Source organism: Oncorhynchus keta, unplaced genomic scaffold, assembly GCF_023373465.1.
Source record: "Oncorhynchus keta strain PuntledgeMale-10-30-2019 unplaced genomic scaffold, Oket_V2 Un_contig_14420_pilon_pilon, whole genome shotgun sequence".
Taxonomy (NCBI): domain Eukaryota; kingdom Metazoa; phylum Chordata; class Actinopteri; order Salmoniformes; family Salmonidae; genus Oncorhynchus; species Oncorhynchus keta.
Window position 1 is genome coordinate 26,060 of NW_026278735.1, and position 23,178 is coordinate 49,237.

General features: G+C 47.0%; 1 pseudogene; it reads right to left on the bottom strand.

Annotated features, from left to right (window-relative positions):
- The window catches only part of LOC127918525 (palmitoyltransferase ZDHHC7-like), a 36,877-nt pseudogene extending 16,225 nt beyond the window's left edge, over positions 1 to 20,652 (bottom strand).
- Between the last annotated feature and the right edge of the window lie 2,526 nt (positions 20,653 to 23,178).

Here is a 23,178-nt window from a genome sequence, read left to right on the forward strand (position 1 = left end):
CATTTGTTGGCTGCTTTTTCTTCACTCTGCGGTCCGACTCATCCCAAACCATCTCAATTGGGTTGAGGTCGGGTGATTGTGGAGGTCAGGACATCTGATGCAGCACTCCATCACTCTCCTTCTTGGTCAAATAGCCCTTACACAGCCTGGAGGTGTGTTGGGTGATTGTCCTGTTGAAAAACAAATTATAGTCCCACTAAGCGCAATCCAGATGGGATGGTGTATCACTGCAGAATGCACCATGACACCTCCTCCTCCATGCTTCACGGTGGGAACCACACCTCCTCCTCCATGCTTCACGGTGGGAACCACACATCCGGAGATCATCCGTTCACCTACTCTGCATCTCACAAAGTCACGGCGGTTGGAACCAAAAATCTCTCATCAGACCAAAGGACAGATTTCCACCAGTCTAAATGTCCATTGCTCGTGTTACTTGGCCCAAGCAAGTCTCTTCTTCTTATTGGTGTCCTTTAGTAGTGGTTTCTCTGCAGCAATTCGACCATGAAGGCCTGATTCACTCAGTCTCCTCTGAACAGTTGATGGTGAGATGTGTCTGTTATTTGAACTGAAGCATTTATGTGGGATGCATTTTCTGAAGCTGGTAACTCTAATGAACTGATCCGTTGCAGTAGAGGGAACACTGGGTCTTCCTTTCCTGTGGCGGTCCTCATGAGAGCCAGTTTCATCATAGCGCTTGATGATTTTCGCGACTGCACTTGAATAAACTTTAAAAGTTCTTGAAATGTTCCGTTTTGACTGACCTTCACGTCTTAAAGTAATGATGGACTGTCATTTCTCTTTGCTTATTTAAGCTGTTCTGGCCATAATATGGACTTTGGTCTTTTATCAAATAGGGCTAACTTCTTCCCTACCTTGTCATAACACAACTGATTGGCTCAAACGCATTAAGAAGGAAATAAATTCCACAAATGAACTTGTAACAAGGCACACCTGATAAAATTGAAATGCATTCCAGGTGACTACCTAATGAAGCTGGTTGAGAGAATGCCAAGAGTGTGCAAAGCTGTCATCCGGCAAAGGGTGGCTTCTTTGAAGAATCTAAAATATATTTTGATTTGTTTAACACATTTTTGGTTACTACATGATTCCATATGTGTTATTTCATAGTTTTGATGTCTTCACTATTATTCTACAATGTAGAAAATAGTAAAAATAAAGAAAAACACTGGAATGAGTAGGTGTTCTAAAACTTTTGACTGGTACTGTATGCACAAACTGTTTCGTCTGGGAAGCAAGCGGACACCTTAAGCCACTGAGTATCCCTCACCTGCAGTACGTATCTATAGATATCTATATCATCTCTGTCATGGTGTCTACCTGCAGTATGTATCTATAGAGATCTATACCATCTCTGTCATGGTGTCTACCTGCAGTATGTATCTATAGATATCTATATCATCTCTGTCATGGTGTCTACCTGCAGTATGTATCTATAGATATCTATACCATCTCTGTCATGGTGTCTACCTGCAGTATGTATCTATAGATATCTATACCATCTCTGTCATGGTGTCTACCTGCAGTATGTATCTATAGATATCTATACCATCTCTGTCATGGTGTCTACCTGCAGTATGTATCTATAGATATCTATATCATCTCTGTCATGGTGTCCACCTGCAGTATGTATCTATAGATATCTATATCATCTCTGTCATGGTGTCTACCTGCAGTATGTATCTATAGATATCTATATCATCTCTGTCATGGTGTCTACCTGCAGTATGTATCTATAGATATCTATATCATCTCTGTCATGGTGTCTACCTGCAGTGATGGGCCCTCTGTGGCTTGATGTGATACGCATCTATAGAGATCTATACCATCTCTGTCATGGTGTCTACCTGCAGTATGTATCTATAGATATCTATACCATCTCTGTCATGGTGTCTACCTGCAGTATGTATCTATAGATATCTATACCATCTCTGTCATGGTGTCTACCTGCAGTATGTATCTATAGATATCTATACCATCTCTGTCATGGTGTCTACCTGCAGTATGTATCTATAGATATCTATATCATCTCTGTCATGGTGTCTACCTGCAGTATGTATCTATAGATATCTATATCATCTCTGTCATGGTGTCCACCTGCAGTATGTATCTATAGATATCTATACCATCTCTGTCATGGTGTCTACCTGCAGTATGTATCTATAGAGATCTATACCATCTCTGTCATGGTGTCTACCTGCAGTATGCATCTATAGATATCTATATCATCTCTGTCATGGTGTCTACCTGCAGTATGTATCTATAGATATCTATACCATCTCTGTCATGGTGTCTACCTGCAGTATGTATCTATAGAGATCTATATCATCTCTGTCATGGTGTCTACCTGCAGTATGTATCTATAGATATCTATACCATCTCTGTCATGGTGTCTACCTGCAGTATGTATCTATAGAGATCTATACCATCTCTGTCATGGTGTCTACCTGCAGTATGTATCTATAGATATCTATACCATCTCTATGGTGTCTACCTGCAGTATGTATCTATAGAGATCTATATCATCTCTGTCATGGTGTCTACCTGCAGTATGTATCTATAGATATCTATACCATCTCTGTCATGGTGTCTACCTGCAGTATGTATCTATAGATATCTATATCATCTCTGTCATGGTGTCTACCTGCAGTATGTATCTATAGATATCTATACCATCTCTGTCATGGTGTCTACCTGCAGTATGTATCTATAGATATCTATACCATCTCTGTCATGGTGTCTACCTGCAGTATGTATCTATAGATATCTATATAATCTCTGTCATGGTGTCTACCTGCAGTATGTATCTATAGATATCTATATAATCTCTGTCATGGTGTCTACCTGCAGTATGTATCTATAGATATCTATATAATCTCTGTCATGGTGTCTACCTGCAGTATGTATCTATAGATATCTATACCATCTCTGTCATGGTGTCTACCTGCAGTATGTATCTATAGAGATCTATACCATCTCTGTCATGGTGTCTACCTGCAGTATGTATCTATAGATATCTATATCATCTCTGTCATGGTGTCTACCTGCAGTATGTATCTATAGATATCTATATCATCTCTGTCATGTGTCTACCTGCAGTACGTATCTATAGATATCTATATCATCTCTGTCATGGTGTCCACCTGCAGTACGTATCTATAGATATCTATATCATCTCTGTCATGGTGTCCACCTGCAGTACGTATCTATAGATATCTATACCATCTCTGTCATGGTGTCTACCTGCAGTGATGGGCCCTCTGTGGCTTGATGCTGCAACACTTGGGACATTTATAGATGACCTCTCCAGGTTTCAGCTGCAGACTGTCCATGTACTCTTTGGTGGCGTTGCCCTTAGGAACCGCCCCCTGACGGGAGAGGGTCAGACCGTCATCAGAACACGACGGAGACAAACAGGCTTCAGAGATTATTCAATGTCCTATCTATTCTATACATGAAACAACCTAGTCTTTACCCTGAGGAAACATCAATCTATATAGTCTTTACCCTGAGGAAACATCAATCTATATAGTCTTTACCCTGAGGAAACATCAATCTATATAGTCTTTACCCTGAGGAAACATCAATCTATATAGTCTTTACCCTGAGGAAACATCAATCTATATAGTCTTTACCCTGAGGAAACATCAATCTATATAGTCTTTACCCTGAGGAGAGGAAACATCAATCTATATAGTCTTTACCCTGAGGAAACATCAATCTATATAGTCTTTACCCTGAGGAAACATCAATCTATATAGTCTTTACCCTGAGGAAACATCAATCTATATAGTCTTTACCCTGAGGAAACATCAATCTATATAGTCTTTACCCTGAGGAAACATCAATCTATATAGTCTTTACCCTGAGGAAACATCAATCTATATAGTCTTTACCCTGAGGAGAGGAAACATCAATCTATATAGTCTTTACCCTGAGGAAACATCAATCTATATAGTCTTTACCCTGAGGAGACATCAATCTATATAGTCTTTACCCTGAGGAAACATCAATCTATATAGTCTTTACCCTGAGGAAACATCAATCTATATAGTCTTTACCCTGAGGAGAGGAAACATCAATCTATATAGTCTTTACCCTGAGGAAACATCAATCTATATAGTCTTTACCCTGAGGAGAGGAAACATCAATCTATATAGTCTTTACCCTGAGGAAACATCAATCTATATAGTCTTTACCCTGAGGAAACATCAATCTATATAGTCTTTACCCTGAGGAGACATCAATCTATATAGTCTTTACCCTGAGGAAACATCAATCTATATAGTCTTTACCCTGAGGAAACATCAATCTATATAGTCTTTACCCTGAGGGAAACATCAATCTATATAGTCTTTACCCTGAGGAAACATCAATCTATATAGTCTTTACCCTGAGGAGACATCAATCTATATAGTCTTTACCCTGAGGAAACATCAATCTATATAGTCTTTACCCTGAGGAGACATCAATCTATATAGTCTTTACCCTGAGGAAACATCAATCTATATAGTCTTTACCCTGAGGAGAAACATCAATCTATATAGTCTTTACCCTGAGGAAACATCAATCTATATAGTCTTTACCCTGAGGAAACATCAATCTATATAGTCTTTACCCTGAGGAAACATCAATCTATATAGGAGGAAACATCAATCTATATAGTCTTTACCCTGAGGAGACATCAATCTATATAGTCTTTACCCTGAGGAAACATCAATCTATATAGTCTTTACCCTGAGGAGAGGAAACATCAATCTATATAGTCTTTACCCTGAGGAAACATCAATCTATATAGTCTTTACCCTGAGGAAACATCAATCTATATAGTCTTTACCCTGAGGAAACATCAATCTATATAGTCTTTACCCTGAGGAGAGGAAACATCAATCTATATAGTCTTTACCCTGAGGAAACATCAATCTATATAGTCTTTACCCTGAGGAAACATCAATCTATATAGTCTTTACCCTGAGGAAACATCAATCTATATAGTCTTTACCCTGAGGAAACATCAATCTATATAGTCTTTACCCTGAGGAAACATCAATCTATATAGTCTTTACCCTGAGGAGAGGAAACATCAATCTATATAGTCTTTACCCTGAGGAAACATCAATCTATATAGTCTTTACCCTGAGGGGAGGAAACATCAATCTATATAGTCTTTACCCTGAGGAGACATCAATCTATATAGTCTTTACCCTGAGGAAACATCAATCTATATAGTCTTTACCCTGAGGAGAGGAGACATCAATCTATATAGTCTTTACCCTGAGGAGAGGAAACATCAATCTATATAGTCTTTACCCTGAGGAAACATCAATCTATATAGTCTTTACCCTGAGGAAACATCAATCTATATAGTCTTTACCCTGAGGAAACATCAATCTATATAGTCTTTACCCTGAGGAAACATCAATCTATATAGTCTTTACCCTGAGGAAACATCAATCTATATAGTCTTTACCCTGAGGAGAGGAAACATCAATCTATATAGTCTTTACCCTGAGGAAACATCAATCTATATAGTCTTTACCCTGAGGAAACATCAATCTATATAGTCTTTACCCTGAGGAAACATCAATCTATATAGTCTTTACCCTGAGGAAACATCAATCTATATAGTCTTTACCCTGAGGAAACATCAATCTATATAGTCTTTACCCTGAGGAAACATCAATCTATATAGTCTTTACCCTGAGGAAACATCAATCTATATAGTCTTTACCCTGAGGAAACATCAATCTATATAGTCTTTACCCTGAGGAAACATCAATCTATATAGTCTTTATCCCTATATAGGAAACATCAATCTATATAGTCTTTACCCTGAGGAAACATCAATCTATATAGTCTTTACCCTGAGGAAACATCAATCTATATAGTCTTTACCCTGAGGAGAGGAAACATCAATCTATATAGTCTTTACCCTGAGGAAACATCAATCTATATAGTCTTTACCCTGAGGAAATATCAATCTATATAGTCTTTACCCTGAGGAGACATCAATCTATATAGTCTTTACCCTGAGGAAACATCAATCTATATAGTCTTTACCCTGAGGAGAGGAAACATCAATCTATATAGTCTATACCCTGAGGAAACATCAATCTATATAGTCTTTACCCTGAGGAGAGGAAGCATCAATCTATATAGTCTTTACCCTGAGGAAACATCAATCTATATAGTCTATACCCTGAGGAGACATCAATCTATATAGTCTTTACCCTGAGGAAACATCAATCTATATAGTCTTTACCCTGAGGAGGAAACATCAATCTATATAGTCTTTACCCTGAGGAAACATCAATCTATATAGTCTTTACCCTGAGGAAACATCAATCTATATAGTCTTTACCCTGAGGAAACATCAATCTATATAGTCTTTACCCTGAGGAAACATCAATCTATATAGTCTTTACCCTGAGGAAACATCAATCTATATAGTCTTTACCCTGAGGAGAGGAAACATCAATCTATGTAGTCTTTACCCTGAGGAAACATCAATCTATATAGTCTTTACCCTGAGGAGAGGAAACATCAATCTATATAGTCTTTACCCTGAGGAAACATCAATCTATATAGTCTTTACCCTGAGGAAACATCAATCTATATAGTCTTTACCCTGAGGAGACATCAATCTATATAGTCTTTACCCTGAGGAAACATCAATCTATATAGTCTTTACCCTGAGGAAACATCAATCTATATAGTCTTTACCCTGAGGAAACATCAATCTATATAGTCTTTACCCTGAGGAAACATCAATCTATATAGTCTTTACCCTGAGGAAACATCAATCTATATAGTCTTTACCCTGAGGAAACATCAATCTATATAGTCTTTACCCTGAGGAAACATCAATCTATATAGTCTTTACCCTGAGGAAACATCAATCTATATAGTCTTTACCCTGAGGAAACATCAATCTATATAGTCTTTACCCTGAGGAAACATCAATCTATATAGTCTTTACCCTGAGGAAACATCAATCTATATAGTCTTTACCCTGAGGAGAGGAAACATCAATCTATATAGTCTTTACCCTGAGGAGAGGAAACATCAATCTATATAGTCTTTACCCTGAGGAAACATCAATCTATATAGTCTTTACCCTGAGGAAACATCAATCTATATAGTCTTTACCCTGAGGAAACATCAATCTATATAGTCTTTACCCTGAGGAAACATCAATCTATATAGTCTTTACCCTGAGGAGACATCAATCTATATAGTCTTTACCCTGAGGAGAGGAAACATCAATCTATATAGTCTTTACCCTGAGGAAACATCAATCTATATAGTCTTTACCCTGAGGGGAGGAAACATCAATCTATATAGTCTTTACCCTGAGGAGACATCAATCTATATAGTCTTTACCCTGAGGAAACATCAATCTATATAGTCTTTACCCTGAGGAAACATCAATCTATATAGTCTTTACCCTGAGGAAACATCAATCTATATAGTCTTTACCCTGAGGAAACATCAATCTATATAGTCTTTACCCTGAGGAAACATCAATCTATATAGTCTTTACCCTGAGGAGAGGAAACATCAATCTATATAGTCTTTACCCTGAGGAAACATCAATCTATATAGTCTATACCCTGAGGAAACATCAATCTATATAGTCTTTACCCTGAGGAAACATCAATCTATATAGTCTTTACCCTGAGGAAACATCAATCTATATTGTCTTTACCCTGAGGAAACATCAATCTATATAGTCTTTACCCTGAGGAGAGGAAACATCAATCTATGTAGTCTTTACCCTGAGGAAACATCAATCTATATAGTCTTTACCCTGAGGAAACATCAATCTATATAGTCTTTACCCTGAGGAAACATCAATCTATATAGTCTTTACCCTGAGGAAACATCAATCTATATAGTCTTTACCCTGAGGAAACATCAATCTATATAGTCTTTACCCTGAAGAGAGGAAACATCAATCTATATAGTCTTTACCCTGAGGAAACATCAATCTATATAGTCTCTACCCTGAGGAGACATCAATCTATATAGTCTTTACCCTGAGGAGACATCAATCTATATAGTCTTTACCCTGAGGAAACATCAATCTATATAGTCTTTACCCTGAGGAGACATCAATCTATATAGTCTTTACCCTGAGGAAACATCCATCTATATAGTCTTTACCCTGAGGGGAGGAAACATCAATCTATGTAGTCTTTACCCTGAGGGGAGGAAACATCAATCTATATAGTCTCTACCCTGAGGAAACATCAATCTATATAGTCTCTACCCTGAGGAGACATCAATCTATATAGTCTTTACCCTGAGGAAACATCAATCTATATAGTCTTTACCCTGAGGAAACATCAATCTATATAGTCTTTACCCTGAGGAAACATCAATCTATATAGTCTTTACCCTGAGGAGAGGAAACGTCAATCTATATAGTCTTTACCCTGAGGAAACATCAATCTATATAGTCTTTACCCTGAGGAGACATCAATCTATATAGTCTTTACCCTGAGGAGAGGAAACATCAATCTATATAGTCTTTACCCTGAGGAAACATCAATCTATATAGTCTTTACCCTGAGGAGAGGAAACATCAATCTATATAGTCTTTACCCTGAGGAAACATCAATCTATATAGTCTTTACCCTGAGGAGAGGAAACAATCTATATAGTCTTTACCCTGAGGAAACATCAATCGCCTGGTCTCTCCTTCCTCCCCCGGTCTTGTCTCTCCTTCCTCCCCAGGTCTTGTCTCTCCTTTCCTCCCCCGGTCTTGTCTCTCCTTCCTCCCCCCGCCTGGCCTCTCCTCCTTCCTCCCCCGCCTGGTCTCTCCTTCCTCCCCCGGTCTTGTCTCTACTTCCTCCCCCCGGTCTTGTCTCTCCTTCCTCCCTCCTCCTGTCTTGTCTCTCCTTCCTCCCTCCTCCTGTCTTGTCTCTCCTTCCTCCCTCCTGTCTTGTCTCTCCTTCCTCCCCCCCGGTCTTGTCTCTCCTTCCTCCCCCTGGTCTATATAGTCTCTCCTTCCTCCCACCGGCTGGTCTCTCCTTCCTTCCCCCCGCCTGGTCTCTCCTTCCTCCCCCCCGCCTGGTCTCTCTCCTTCCTCCCCCCCCCTGGTCTCTCCTTCCTCCCCCCGCCTGGCCTCTCCTTCCTCCCCCCGCCTGGTCTCTCCTTCCTCCCCCGGTCTTGTCTCTACTTCCTCCCCCCGGTCTTGTCTCTCCTTCCTCCCGCCTCCTGTCTTGTCTCTCCTTCCTCCCTCCTGTCTTGTCTCTCCTTCCTCCCCCGGTCTTGTCTCTCCTTCCTCCCCCCCTGGCCTCTCCTTCCTCCCCCCGCCTGGTCTCTCCTTCCTCCCCCGCCTGGTCTCTCCTTCCTCCCCCGCCTGGTCTCTTGTCTCTCCTCCTCCCCCGCCTGGTCTCTCCTTCCTCCCCCGCCTGGTCTCTCCTTCCTCCCCCGCCTGGTCTCTCCTTCCTCCCCCGGTCTTGTCTCTCCTTCCTCCCCCTGGTCTTGTCTCTCCTTCCTCCCCCTGGTCTTGTCTCTCCTTCCTCCCCCGGTCTTGTCTCTTCTCCTTCCTCCCCCCGGTCTTGTCTCTCCTTCCTCCCCCCGGTCTTGTCTCTCTCCTTCCTCCCCCTGTCTTGTCTCTCTCCTTCCTCCCCCTGGTCTTGTCTCTCCTTCCTCCCCCGGTCTTGTCTCTCCTTCCTCCCCCGGTCTTGTCTCACCTTCCTCCCCCTGGTGTTGTCTCCTTCCTCCTCCCCCTGGTCTTGTCTCTCCTTCCTCCCCCGGTCTTGTCTCTCCTTCCTCCCCCGGTCTTGTCTCTCCTTCCTCCCCCCCCGCCTGGTCTCTCCTTCCTCCCCTCGGTCTTGTCTCTCCTTCCTCCCACCGCCTGGTCTCACCTTCCTCCCCCGGTCTTGTCTCTCCTTCCTCCCCCCCGGTCTTGTCTCTCCTTCCTCCCCCGGTCTTGTCTCTCCTTCCTCCCCCTGGTCTTGTCTCTCCTTCCTCCCCCCGCCTGGTCTCTCCTTCCTCCCCCCCCGCCTGGTCTCTCCTGCCTCCCCCGGTCTTGTCTCTACTTCCTCCCCCTGGTCTTGTCTCTCTCCTTCCTCCCCTGGTCTTGTCTCTCCTTCCTCCCCCGGTCTTGTCTCTCCTTCCTCCCCCTGGTCTTGTCTCTCCTTCCTCCCCCCGGTCTTGTCTCTCCTTCCTCCCCCCGGTCTTGTCTCTCCTTCCTCCCCCCGGTCTTGTCTCTCCTTCCTCCCGCCTCCTGTCTTGTCTCTCCTTCCTCCCCCTCCTGTCTTGTCTCTCCTTCCTCCCCCTGTCTTGTCTCTCTCCTTCCTCCCCCGGTCTTGTCTCTCCTTCCTCCCTCCTGTCTTGTCTCTCCTTCCTCCCCCTGGTCTTGTCTCTCTCCTTCCTCCCCCTGGTCTTGTCTCTCCTTCCTCCCCCTGGTCTTGTCTCTCCTTCCTCCCCCTGGTCTTGTCTCTCCTTCCTCCCGCCTCCTGTCTTGTCTCTCCTTCCTCCCTCCTGTCTTGTCTCTCCTTCCTCCCGCCTCCGGTCTTGTCTCTCCTTCCTCCCCCGGTCTTGTCTCTCCTTCCTCCCCCCTGGTCTTGTCTCTCCTTCCTCCCCCCGGTCTTGTCTCTCCTTCCTCCCCCGGTCTTGTCTCTCCTTCCTCCCCCTGGTCTTGTCTCTCCTTCCCCCCCCTGGTCTTGTCTCTCCTTCCTCCCCCCGGTCTTGTCTCTCCTTCCTCCCCCTGGTCTTGTCTCTCCTTCCTCCCTCCTGTCTTGCCTCTCCTTCCTCCCGCCTCCGGTCTTGTCTCTCCTTCCTCCCCCGGTCTTGTCTCTCCTTCCTCCCCCTGGTCTCTCCTTCCTCCCTCCTCCTGTCTTGTCTCTCCTTCCTCCCCCTGGTCTTGTCTCTCCTTCCTCCCCCCTGTCTTGTCTCTCCTTCCTCCCCCCGGTCTTGTCTCTCCTTCCTCCCCCCGGTCTTGTCTCTCCTTCCTCCCCCTGGTCTCTCCTTCCTCCCTCCTCCTGTCTTGTCTCTCCTTCCTCCCCCTGGTCTTGTCTCTCCTTCCTCCCCCCGGTCTTGTCTCTCCTTCCTCCCCCTGGTCTTGTCTCTCCTTCCTCCCCCCGGTCTTGTCTCTCCTTCCTCCCCCGGTCTTGTCTCTCCTTCCTCCCTCCTGTCTTGCCTCTCCTTCCTCCCTCCTCCTGTCTTGCCTCTCCTTCCTCCCGCCCCCGGTCTTGTCTCTCCTTCCTCCCCCCTGGTCTTGTCTCTCCTTCCTCCCCCTGGTCTTGTCTCTCCTTCCTCCCCCTGGTCTTGCCTCTCCTTCCTCCCGCCTCCTGTCTTGTCTCTCCTTCCTCCCCCTGGTCTTGTCTCTCCTTCCTCCCCCCGGTCTTGTCTCTCCTTCCTCCCCCGGTCTTGTCTCTCACCTTCCTCCCCATGTCTTGTCTCTCCTTCCTCCCTCCTGTCTTGTCTCTCCTTCCTCCCCCGGTCTTGTCTCTCCTTCCTCCCTCCGGTCTTGTCTCTCCTTCCTCCCCCGGTCTTGTCTCTCCTTCCTCCCTCCGGTCTTGTCTCTCCTTCCTCCCTCCGGTCTTGTCTCTCCTTCCTTCCTCCCTCCTGTCTTGTCTCTCCTTCCTCCCCCCCCGGTCTTGTCTCTCCTTCCTCCCCCCGGTCTTGTCTCTCCTTCCTCCCCCCGGTCTTGTCTCTCCTTCCTCCCTCCTCCTGTCTTGTCTCTCCTTCCTCCCCCGGTCTTGTCTCTCACCTTCCTCCCCCCTGGTCTTGTCTCACCCTCCCTCCCCCTGGTCTTGTCTCTCACCTTCCTCCCCCTGGTCTTGTCTCACCTTCCTCCCCCGGTCTTGTCTCTCCTTCCTCCCCCCTGGTCTCGTCTCTCCTTCCTCCCCTTCCGTCTGCTCCCTCCCCACCCCCTCCAACGTCTCACCGGGTCTGACAGCATGGCCCGTAGATGCGAGGCCAGCGCCATGACGACCAGGAAGTTAAACAGCGCTCCGTTGATCACGGAGTACCACAAGCTCTTGTTTGGCAGCAGCATCACCAGATTGACCACAAAGTCAGCGTAGAGGACCAACAACCAGGTCACCACACCACAGACTATACCACAGGCGTCCTGGATGAACCACAGGCCGTCCTGGTCAGCCGGAGGACACAGAGGACCAGCCCCAGCCTCAGGGTCATCGTCAGCTGACAGCAGGGGTTGGTGCTGCTCTGTGTCGCGCTGCCGGTGGCCTGAAGACTGCATCCTGCACTGGAAGGAAGGGGAGGACAGAGACGGAGAGAAAAGAGGCATCAGAAATAGTCATTTACCAAAAGTCTATTTCACAGCTCCACAAAATAGTGTTCCACCCTTGTGGTGCTGTCAAGTCCATTAACGACAGGACCACAGGCAAACTATTGGACTTTATTTGGACTGAATGTGGTAGAATCTTTGAATAAATCATTCTGAAGCTTCTCTCGGTCTCCCCTCAAACATCGGTCATACACCCAGAGGTGAGTCAACCTTGAACTCTCAACTCACAAAGCACAGGGCCCAGTTAGAGCCCTGCTGCCTGGTTCTGCTGACCAGCGCCTGCTTACTGTCTGCTGCCTGGTTCCACTGACCAGTGCCTGCTTACTGCCTGGTTCTGCTGACCAGCGCCTGCTTATTGCCTGGTTCTGCTGACCAGCGCCTGCTTACTGCCTGGTTCCACTGACCAGCGCCTGCTTACTGTCTGGTTCTGCTGACCAGCGCCTGCTTACTGTCTGCTGCCTGGTTCCACTGACCAGCGCCTGCTTACTGTCTGGTTCTGCTGACCAGCGCCTGCTTACTGTCTGCTGCCTGGTTCTGCTGACCAGCGCCTGCTTACTGTCTGGTTCTGCTGACCAGCGCCTGCTTACTGTCTGGTGCCTGGTTCTGCTGACCAGCGCCTGCTTACTGTCTGCTGCCTGGTTCTGCTGACCAGCGCCTGCTTACTGTCTGCTGCCTGGTTCCACTGACCAGCGCCTGCTGCCTGGTTCTGCTGACCAGCGCCTGCTTACTGTCTGCTGCCTGGTTCCACTGACCAGCGCCTGCTGCCTGGTTCTGCTGACCAGCGCCTGCTTACTGTCTGCTGCCTGGTTCTGCTGACCAGCGCCTGCTTACTGTCTACTGTCTGGTTCTGCTGACCAGCGCCTGCTTACTGTCTGCTACCTGGTTCTGCTGACCAGCGCCTGCTTACTGCCTGGTGTCTGGTTCTGCTGACCAGCGCCTGCTTACTGTCTGCTGCCTGGTTCCACTGACCAGCGCCTGCTTACTGCCTGGTTCCGCTGACCAGCGCCTGCTTACTGCCTGGTTCTGCTGACCAGCGCCTGCTTACTGTCTGGTTCCACTGACCAGCGCCTGCTTACTGTCTGGTTCTGCTGACCAGCGCCTGCTTACTGCCTGGTTCTGCTGACCAGCACCTGCTGCCTGGTTCCACTGACCAGCGCCTGCTGCCTGGTTCCACTGACCAGCGCCTGCTGCCTGGTTCTGCTGACCAGCGCCTGCTGCCTGGTTCCACTGACCAGCGCCTGCTGCCTGGTTCCACTGACCAGCGCCTGCTGCCTGGTTCCGCTGACCAGCGCCTGCTGTCTGGTTCCGCTGACCAGCGCCTGCTGTCTGGTTCCGCTGACCAGCGCCTGCTGCCTGGTTCCGCTGACCAGCACCTGCTGCCTGGTTCAGCTGACCAGCACCTGCTGTCTGGTTCTGCTGACCAGCACCTGCTGTCTGGTTCTGCTGACCAGCACCTGCTGTCTGGTTCTGCTGACCAGCGCCTGCTGCCTGGTTCCACTGACCAGCACCTGCTGTCTGGTTCCGCTGACCAGCACCTGCTGTCTGGTTCCACTGACCAGCACCTCCTCAGAGCATCGCCCCTAGTACAGCCTAGGTATCTGACCTCAGAGCATCGCCCCTAGTACAGCCTAGGTATCTGACCTCAGAGCATCGCCCCGAGTACAGCCTAGGTATCTGACCTCGTCAGAGGACCACTCCTAGTACAGCCTAGGTATCTGACCTCAGAGCATCGCCCCTAGTACAGCCTAGGTATCTGACCTCAGAGCATCACCTCTAGTACAGCCTAGGTATCTGACCTTGTCAGAACATCGCCCCTAGTACAGCCTAGGTATCTGACCTCGTCAGAGCATCGCCCCTAGTACAGCCTAGGTATCTGACCTCGTCAGAGCATCGCCCCTAGTACAGCCTAGGTATCTGACCTCAGAGCATCGCCCCTAGTACAGCCTAGGTATCTGACCTCAGAGCATCGCCCCTAGTACAGCTTAGGTATCTGACCTCAGAGCATCACCCCTAGTACAGCTTAGGTATCTGACCTCAGAGCATCACTCCTAGTACAGCCTAGGTATCTGACCTCAGAGCATCACCCCGAGTACAGCCTAGGTATCTGACCTCAGAGCATCACCCCTAGTACAGCCTAGGTATCTGACCTCAGAGCATCACCCCTAGTACAGCCTAGGTATCTGACCTCAGAGCATCACCCCTAGTACAGCCTAGGTATCTGACCTCAGAGCATCACCCCTAGTACAGCCTAGGTATCTGACCTCAGAGCATCACCCCTAGTACAGCCTAGGTATCTGACCTTGTCAGAGCATCGCCCCTAGTACAGCCTAGGTATCTGACCTCGTCAGAGGACCACCCCTAGTACAGCCTAGGTATCTGACCTCGTCAGAGCATCGCCCCTAGTACAGCCTAGGTATCTGACCTCGTCCGAGCATCGCCCCTAGTACAGATAATTTGGTAAGTCAGTCTGGATAAGAGCGTCTGCTTAATGACTAAAATGTAGACATCACTAATTGGTCTTTGTGCGAGGTGTCGAAGGTACTAAACTCCCTGTTCAAGCAGTTGACACACAGTTCAGACACTCATCGGTACAAGACATTCAACCAGAGGTCTCTTCACAGTTCAGACACTCATCAGGTACAAGACATTCAACCAGAGGTCTCTTCACAGTTCAAACACTCATCAGGTACAAGACATTCAACCAGAGGTCTCTTCACAGTTCAGACACTCATCGGGTACAAGATATTCAACCAGAGGTCTCTTCACAGTTCAGACACTCATCAGGTACAAGACATTCAACCAGAGGTCTCTTCACAGTTCAGACACTCATCGGGTACAAGACATTCAACCAGAGGTCTCTTCACAGTTCAGACACTCATCGGGTACAAGATATTCAACCAGAGGTCTCTTCACAGTTCAGACACTCATCAGGTACAAGACATTCAACCAGAGGTCTCTTCACAGTTCAAACACTCATCAGGTACAAGACATTCAACCAGAGGTCTCTTCACAGTTCAGACACTCATCGGGTACAAGATATTCAACCAGAGGTCTCTTCACAGTTCAGACACTCATCAGGTACAAGACATTCAACCAGAGGTCTCTTCACAGTTCAGACACTCATCGGGTACAAGACATTCAACCAGAGGTCTCTTCACAGTTCAGACACTCATCAGGTACAAGACATTCAACCAGAGGTCTCTTCACAGTTCAGACACTCATCAGGTACAAGACATTCAACCAGAGGTCTCTTCACAGTTCAGACACTCATCGGGTACAAGACATTCAACCAGAGGTCTCTTCACAGTTCAGACACTCATCGGTACAAGACATTCAACCAGAGGTATCTTCACAGTTCAGACACTCATCGGGTACAAGACATTCAACCAGAGGTCTCTTCACAGTTCAGACACTCATCGGTACAAGACATTCAACCAGAGGTCTCTTCACAGTTCAGACACTCATCAGTACAAGACATTCAACCAGAGGTCTCTTCACAGTTCAGACACTCATCGGGTACAAGACATTCAACCAGAGGTCTCTTCACAGTTCAGACACTCATCAGGTACAAGACATTCAACCAGAGGTCTCTTCACAGTTCAGACACTCATCGGTACAAGACATTCAACCAGAGGTCTCTTCACAGTTCAGACACTCATCAGGTACAAGACATTCAACCAGAGGTCTCTTCACAGTTCAGACACTCATCGGTACAAGACATTCAACCAGAGGTCTCTTCACAGTTCAGACACTCATCGGTACAAGACATTCAACCAGAGGTCTCTTCACAGTCCCCGGGTCCAGAACAGAGGCCGGGGAAACACCCCGTATTAAATCGAGCCATGACTACATGGAACTCTCTGGTAACCCAGGGAACTCAGGGTACCAAATACAACCAGATAAAAGAACACCTTACTGCACATAAGGTCTCTTCACAGTCCCATTTCATACATATTTACACTGTGTTATGTATTAGACCTAGCTAGATATTGTGTGTGTGTGCTAACATGTAGACTGTGTGATGTTTTAGATGTATGTATTTCAGTCCTCGACTAATAATGCTCCGTACTTTGCATCATGTCATGTTTCATGTGGATCCTTGGAAGAGTAACTGATGCTTTCGCAGTGGCTAATGGGGATCCTGATATATACCAACACCAAATATCCTGGGCTACAGGTTACCCCCTACATAACTGTAGTAGACAGACACCAGACCTGGGCTACAGGTTACCCCCTACATAACTGTAGTAGACAGACACCAGACCTGGGCTACAGGTTACCCCCTACATAACTGTAGTAGACAGACACCAGACCTGGGCTACAGGTTACCCCCTACATCACTGTAGTAGACAGACACCAGACCTGGGCTACAGGTTACCCCCTACATCACTGTAGTAGACAGACACCAGACCTGGGCTACAGGTTACCCCCTACATCACTGTAGTAGACAGACCTGGGCTACAGGTTACCCCCTACATCACTGTAGTAGACAGACCTGGGCTACAGGTTACCCCCTACATCACTGTAGTAGACAGACACCAGACCTGGGCTACAGGTTACCCCCTACATCACTGTAGTAGACAGACACCAGACCTGGGCTACAGGTTACCCCCTACATCACTGTAGTAGACAGACACCAGACCTGGGCTGCAGGTTACCCCCTACATCACTGTAGTAGACAGACACCAGACCTGGGCTACAGGTTACCCCCTACATCACTGTAGTAGACAGACACCAGACCTGGGCTACAGGTTACCCCCTACATCACTGTAGTAGACAGACCTGGGCTGCAGGTTACCCCCTACATCACTGTAGTAGACAGACACCAGACCTGGGCTACAGGTTACCCCCTACATCACTGTAGTAGACAGACACCAGACCTGGGCTACAGGTTACCCCCTACATCACTGTAGTAGACAGACACCAGACCTGGGCTACAGGTTACCCCCTACATCACTGTAGTAGACAGACACCAGACCTGGGCTACAGGTTACCCCCTACATCACTGTAGTAGACAGACACCAGACCTGGGCTACAGGTTACCCCCTACATCACTGTAGTAGACAGACACCAGACCTGGGCTACAGGTTACCCCCTACAGAACTGTAGTAGACAGACACCAGACCTGGGCTACAGGTTACCCCCTACAGAACTGTAGTAGACAGACACCAGACCTGGGCTACAGGTTACCCCCTACATCACTGTAGTAGACAGACACCAGACCTGGGCTACAGGTTACCCCCTACAGAACTGTAGTAGACAGACACCAGACCTGGGCTACAGGTTACCCCCTAAATCACTGTAGTAGACAGACACCAGACCTGGGCTACAGGTTACCCCCTACATAACTGTAGTAGACAGACACCAGACCTGGGCTACAGGTTACCCCCTACATCACTGTAGTAGACAGACACCAGACCTGGGCTACAGGTTACCCCCTACATAACTGTAGTAGACAGACACCAGACCTGGGCTACAGGTTACCCCCTACATAACTGTAGTAGACAGACACCAGACCTGGGCTACAGGTTACCCCCTACATAACTGTAGTAGACAGACACCAGACCTGGGCTACAGGTTACCCCCTACATCACTGTAGTAGACAGACACCAGACCTGGGCTACAGGTTACCCCCTACATAACTGTAGTAGACAGACACCAGACCTGGGCTACAGGTTCCCCCCTACATAACTGTAGTAGACAGACACCAGACCTGGGCTACAGGTTACCCCCTACATCACTGTAGTAGACAGACACCAGACCTGGGCTACAGGTTACCCCCTACATAACTGTAGTAGACAGACACCAGACCTGGGCTACAGGTTACCCCCTACATAACTGTAGTAGACAGACACCAGACCTGGGCTACAGGTTACCCCCTACATAACTGTAGTAGACAGACACCAGAGGCCCTAGCCTACAGGAAGCCCTAGCCTACAGGAAGCCCTAGCCTACAGGAAGCCCTGGCCTACAGGAAGCCCCAGCCTACAGGAAGCCCTAGCCTACAGGAAGCCCTAGCCTACAGGAAGCCCTAGCCTACAGGAAGCCCCAGCCTACAGGAAGCCCTAGCCTCTGTCTGTATGGTGTGTAGAACTAGTAGTATTTAAACTAGGTCTAATAGCCATCTCCACAACACACTAACCATATGTAACTCACCTCACAGTGTCCTCTTCACAATGACATTGAATTCTACTGTCTGTCTACTCCTCTCCTCTGGTCTGCTGTGTTGTGGTGGAGCAGGGGAACATGGTTGGCTACAAGACCTCATCCAGGCCCAAATACCTGTGCAGACACGCACCATGTTAGACCACGAGCCACGGAAGTGTGTCAGCAATGTGAGGTGGTGGAGTGTCGTGTGTGTGTGTGTGTGTGTGTGTGTGTGTGTGTGTGTGTGTGTGTGTGTGTGTGTGTGTGTGTGTGTGTGTGTGTGTGTGTGTGTGTGTGTGTGTGTGTGTGTGTGTGTGTGTGTGTGTGTGTGTGTGTGTGTGTGTGTGTGTGTGTGTGTGTGTGTGTGTGTGTGTGTGTGTGTGTGTGTGTGTGTGTGTGTGTCTGTGTGTGTGGTGTGTAGAACTAGTGCTAGTGTATTTGCTAGGTCTAATAGCATCTCCACAACACACTAACCATATGTGCTCACGTCACAGTGCTTCACAATGACATTGCGTTCTACTGTCTGTCTACTCCTCTCCTCTGGTCTGCTGTGTTGTGCGTGGAGCAGGGGGAACATGGTTGGCTACCAGACCTCATCCAGGCCCGTGCGTGCAGCGCACCATGTTGACCACGAGCGCGTGCGTGCGTGTGCGTGTGGCGTGGCAGTGTGCACGTGCGTGCGTGTGTGTGTGTGTGCGTGCGTGTGTGTGTGTGTGTGTGTGTGTGTGTGTGCGTGCGTGCGTGTGTATTCCCACAGATGCAACCCAGATCTCTGCACACATCCCTTCCACAACAGCATATTTCCCTGATGGGGACACAAACACACATGTGGCCATGTAGCTTTCTCCCACACCCCTGTCTGGATGTACAAACACATTAAACTACTTGAGCCCAAAGGCCAAATGTGTAATTTGTGTATAATGTGGTCCAGGCCAGGTTTAATGTTAACTAGTCTGAGCATTTAGACGCCAAGAGTCGCAATCAGCTGCTGAATAACATAGTGTGCGTCCCAAATGACACTATAAAAGGGAATGGGGAGCCTTTTAGGATGCTGTCGTGTCTCGGTGCAGCTGTCCACACAACAAAGAGTGGAGAAACAGCACAACCGTGTGGCTGTAGTATCGGGTATCATTCAGTCAAGCTCCAACTTCCTCTGCAGTTGAGGAAACTCACTCATCTCCTAATAGTCGGGTCTGGTATGTTGTCTAGAAAAGCCTGGCTACGGGTCACACCCATATACTCTTTAAAATAGCCTATAGACTAGCAGGCTTCTTACATGCTCTGATAGTCATAACCTGTCACTGACTACTCACAGATGCCACATTGTTCTGATCCAGTCCACATCGTCTCTTTGGTTTTACTGTGTTACGAGAAGAACACCGGTCATATCTGATCTACTAGCAATTCATTTGATCACTACTTTCTGAGGAATATTTATTCATTGTTTCTTTAGTAGCTGACGTGACTAGTAAGTAACTCGTGGTGTGAAACAGGATTATTCCCCACAACAACATTCGCCGAATCTGTTTGAGCGACAGACACACAACAGCGGGTGTCTAAACGGATTAAAATGGTCAAATACAGTAGCTAAGCCCAGCTACAATTAGTAACTACAGCAAATCATTCAAACAAATAAGAAAGTCTTCAGTCTTCACGAGTCGTGATTAACGTTAGTTAACATTGACAACATGTTACACCGGTTGTTTATTTTGCCCTAATGTTTCTATCTATGACAACACTGCCAATAACAATACCAAAAAGATGTTTATAAGATGTTTGTATCTATGACAACACTGCCAATAACAATAACAAAAATATATTTATAAGATGTTTGTATCTATGACAACACTGTTAGCATAGCTAAGCTCACTGGCCAAACTAACTTAACGTTACCTGTCGCTTCTTACCACAATGTTCCTTGTTCGAGACCAGACGTGGATTTATGTCTTCGGTTACATTTTTATACGGTGTATTATTTTCATCCCAAAGAAAGACACAAACAACCACCATCTCCTCTCTCTGTGTTCCTCTCTCTATGTTTCTCTCTCAGACACACACCAACAGCTGGATAAATTACTTCCGGGTTTAGCTTTTTCCTGATTGGGCGTTTTTAGCAAAGCTGATTTATGGTCAAACTGGTTTCTGCATTGTCCGTACAGTATTTAGGGTGATGCGTCTCTACAGATGCAGAGTATTCATCGTTCTTGCCTTTCGCAGAGCCACAAATATAACGAGACGGATATTTCACCGGATGTATAAATGTGAAGCATCCGCTTGGGGGTTTCCTCTCACTACCAAATATGGTAGTGAGGGGAAGCACAGTGGCCGGTAGTGGGAGAAGATGGAAAGAGATGGATTTTGGCCGAAATTCTGCAAATGTTCTCATCGATGAAACAATTGATTATCAATACAGTTTTCTGTTCCCAAAACTTCAATCTGTTACGAACAGAGTGGACTAAGTTTTGTAGACCTTACCCTTTGCCAACATTTAAAAAAACATTTGCGTTGTTTCGAAGGAGCCCATGGGCTAATTGAGATTTTGCACACACGCGCATTCACAGAGTAGGCGTTCCCTAACGGAAATATGCAAATGTATGAAAAAGAACGAGCAAATAGGATCTCGTTGCCTCGTTCTTGGCTCTGCCCCTTCCTTGCATGGCCTGCCCACTGTGACAAATTTTTCCCCATTGGAAACGACAGGCTGTGGTCTATCTTGGGTTAGTCATAAACATCTTTACAAGAGCTGCTGCTTCTTCTTCTTCTTCTTCTTCTTCTTCGGTATCACGTTTTGTTTGTGCATGCCGCCATCTACTGTGCTGTGTGGTACTGTGTCCACCTACTGTGCTGTGTGGTACTGTGTCCACCTACTGTGCTGTGTGGTACTGTGTCCACCTACTGTGCTGTGTGGTACTGTGTCCACCTACTGTGCTGTGTGGTACTGTGTCCACCTACTGTGCTGTGTGGTACTGTGTCCACCTACTGTGCTGTGTGGTACTGTGTCCACCTACTGTGCTGTGTGGTACTGTGTCCACCTACTGTGCTGTGTGGTACTGTGTCCACCTACTGTGCTGTGTGGTACTGTGTCCACCTACTGTGCTGTGTGGTACTGTGTCCATCTACTGTGCTGTGTGTGGTACTGTGTCCACCTACTGTGCTGTGTGGTACTGTGTCCACCTACTGTGCTGTGTGGTACTGTGTCCACCTACTGTGCTGTGTGGTACTGTGTCAACCTACTGTGCTGTGTGGTACTGTGTCCACCTACTGTGCTGTGTGGTACTGTGTCAACCTACTGTGCTGTGTGGTACTGTGTCCACCTACTGTGCTGTGTGGTACTGTGACCATCTACTGTGCTGTGTGGTACTGTGTCAACCTACTGTGCTGTGTGGTACTGTGTCCACCTACTGTGCTGTGTGGTACTGTGTCAACCTACTGTGCTGTGTGGTACTGTGTCAACCTACTGTGCTGTGTGGTACTGTGTCCACCTACTGTGCTGTGTGGTACTGTGACCATCTACTGTGCTATGTGGTACTGTGTCCATCTACTGTGCTGTGTGGTACTGTGACCACCTGCTGTGCTGTGTGGTACTGTGACCATCTACTGTGCTGTGTGGTATTGTGTCCACCTACTGTGCTGTGTGGTACTGTGACCACCTACTGTGCTATGTGGTACTGTGTCCATCTACTGTGCTGTGTGGTACTGTGTCAACCTACTGTGCTGTGTGGTACTTTGTCATACATACCACCAACAAACATCTATATACCACTATTACACACCACCATCTATATACCACTATTACATACCACCATCTATATACCACTATTACATACCACCATCTATATACCACTATTACATACCACCATCTATATACCACTATTACATACCACCATCTATATACCACCATCTATATACCACTATTACACACCACCATCTATATACCACTATTACATACCACCATCTATATACCACTATTACACACCACCATCTATATACCACTATTACATACCACCATCTATATACCACTATTACAAACCACCATCTATAAACCACTATTACATACCCCCATCTATATACCACTATTACACACCACCATCTATATACCACTATTACATACCACCATCTATATACCACTATTACACACCACCATCTATATACCACTATTACATACCACCATCTATATACCACTATTACATACCACCATCTATATACCACTATTACATACCCCTATCTATATACCACTATTACATACATTTACATTTACATTTAAGTCATTTAGCAGACGCTCTTGTCCAGAGCGACTTACAAATTGGTGCATACACCTTATGACAACCAGTGGAACAGCCACTTGCATCTAAATCTTGTTGGGGGAGAAGGATTACCTACCCTTACTTACCCTATCCTAGGTATTCCTTGAAGAGGTGGGGTTTCAGGTGTCTCCGGAAGGTGGTGATTGGACTCCCCGCTGTCCTGGCGTCTGAGGGAGTTTGTTCCACCATTGGGGGCCAGAGCAGCGAACAGTTTTGACTGGGCTGAGCGGGAACTGTACTTCCTCAGTGGTAGGGAGGCGAGCAGGCCAGAGGTGGATGAACGCAGTGCCCTTGTTTGGGTGTAGGGCCTGATCAGAGCCTGGAGGTACTGAGGTGCCGTTCCCCTCACAGCTCCGTAGGCGAGCACCATGGTCTTGTAGCGGATGCGACCAACTGGAAGCCAGTGGGAGAGCGGAGGAGCGGGGTGACTGAGAG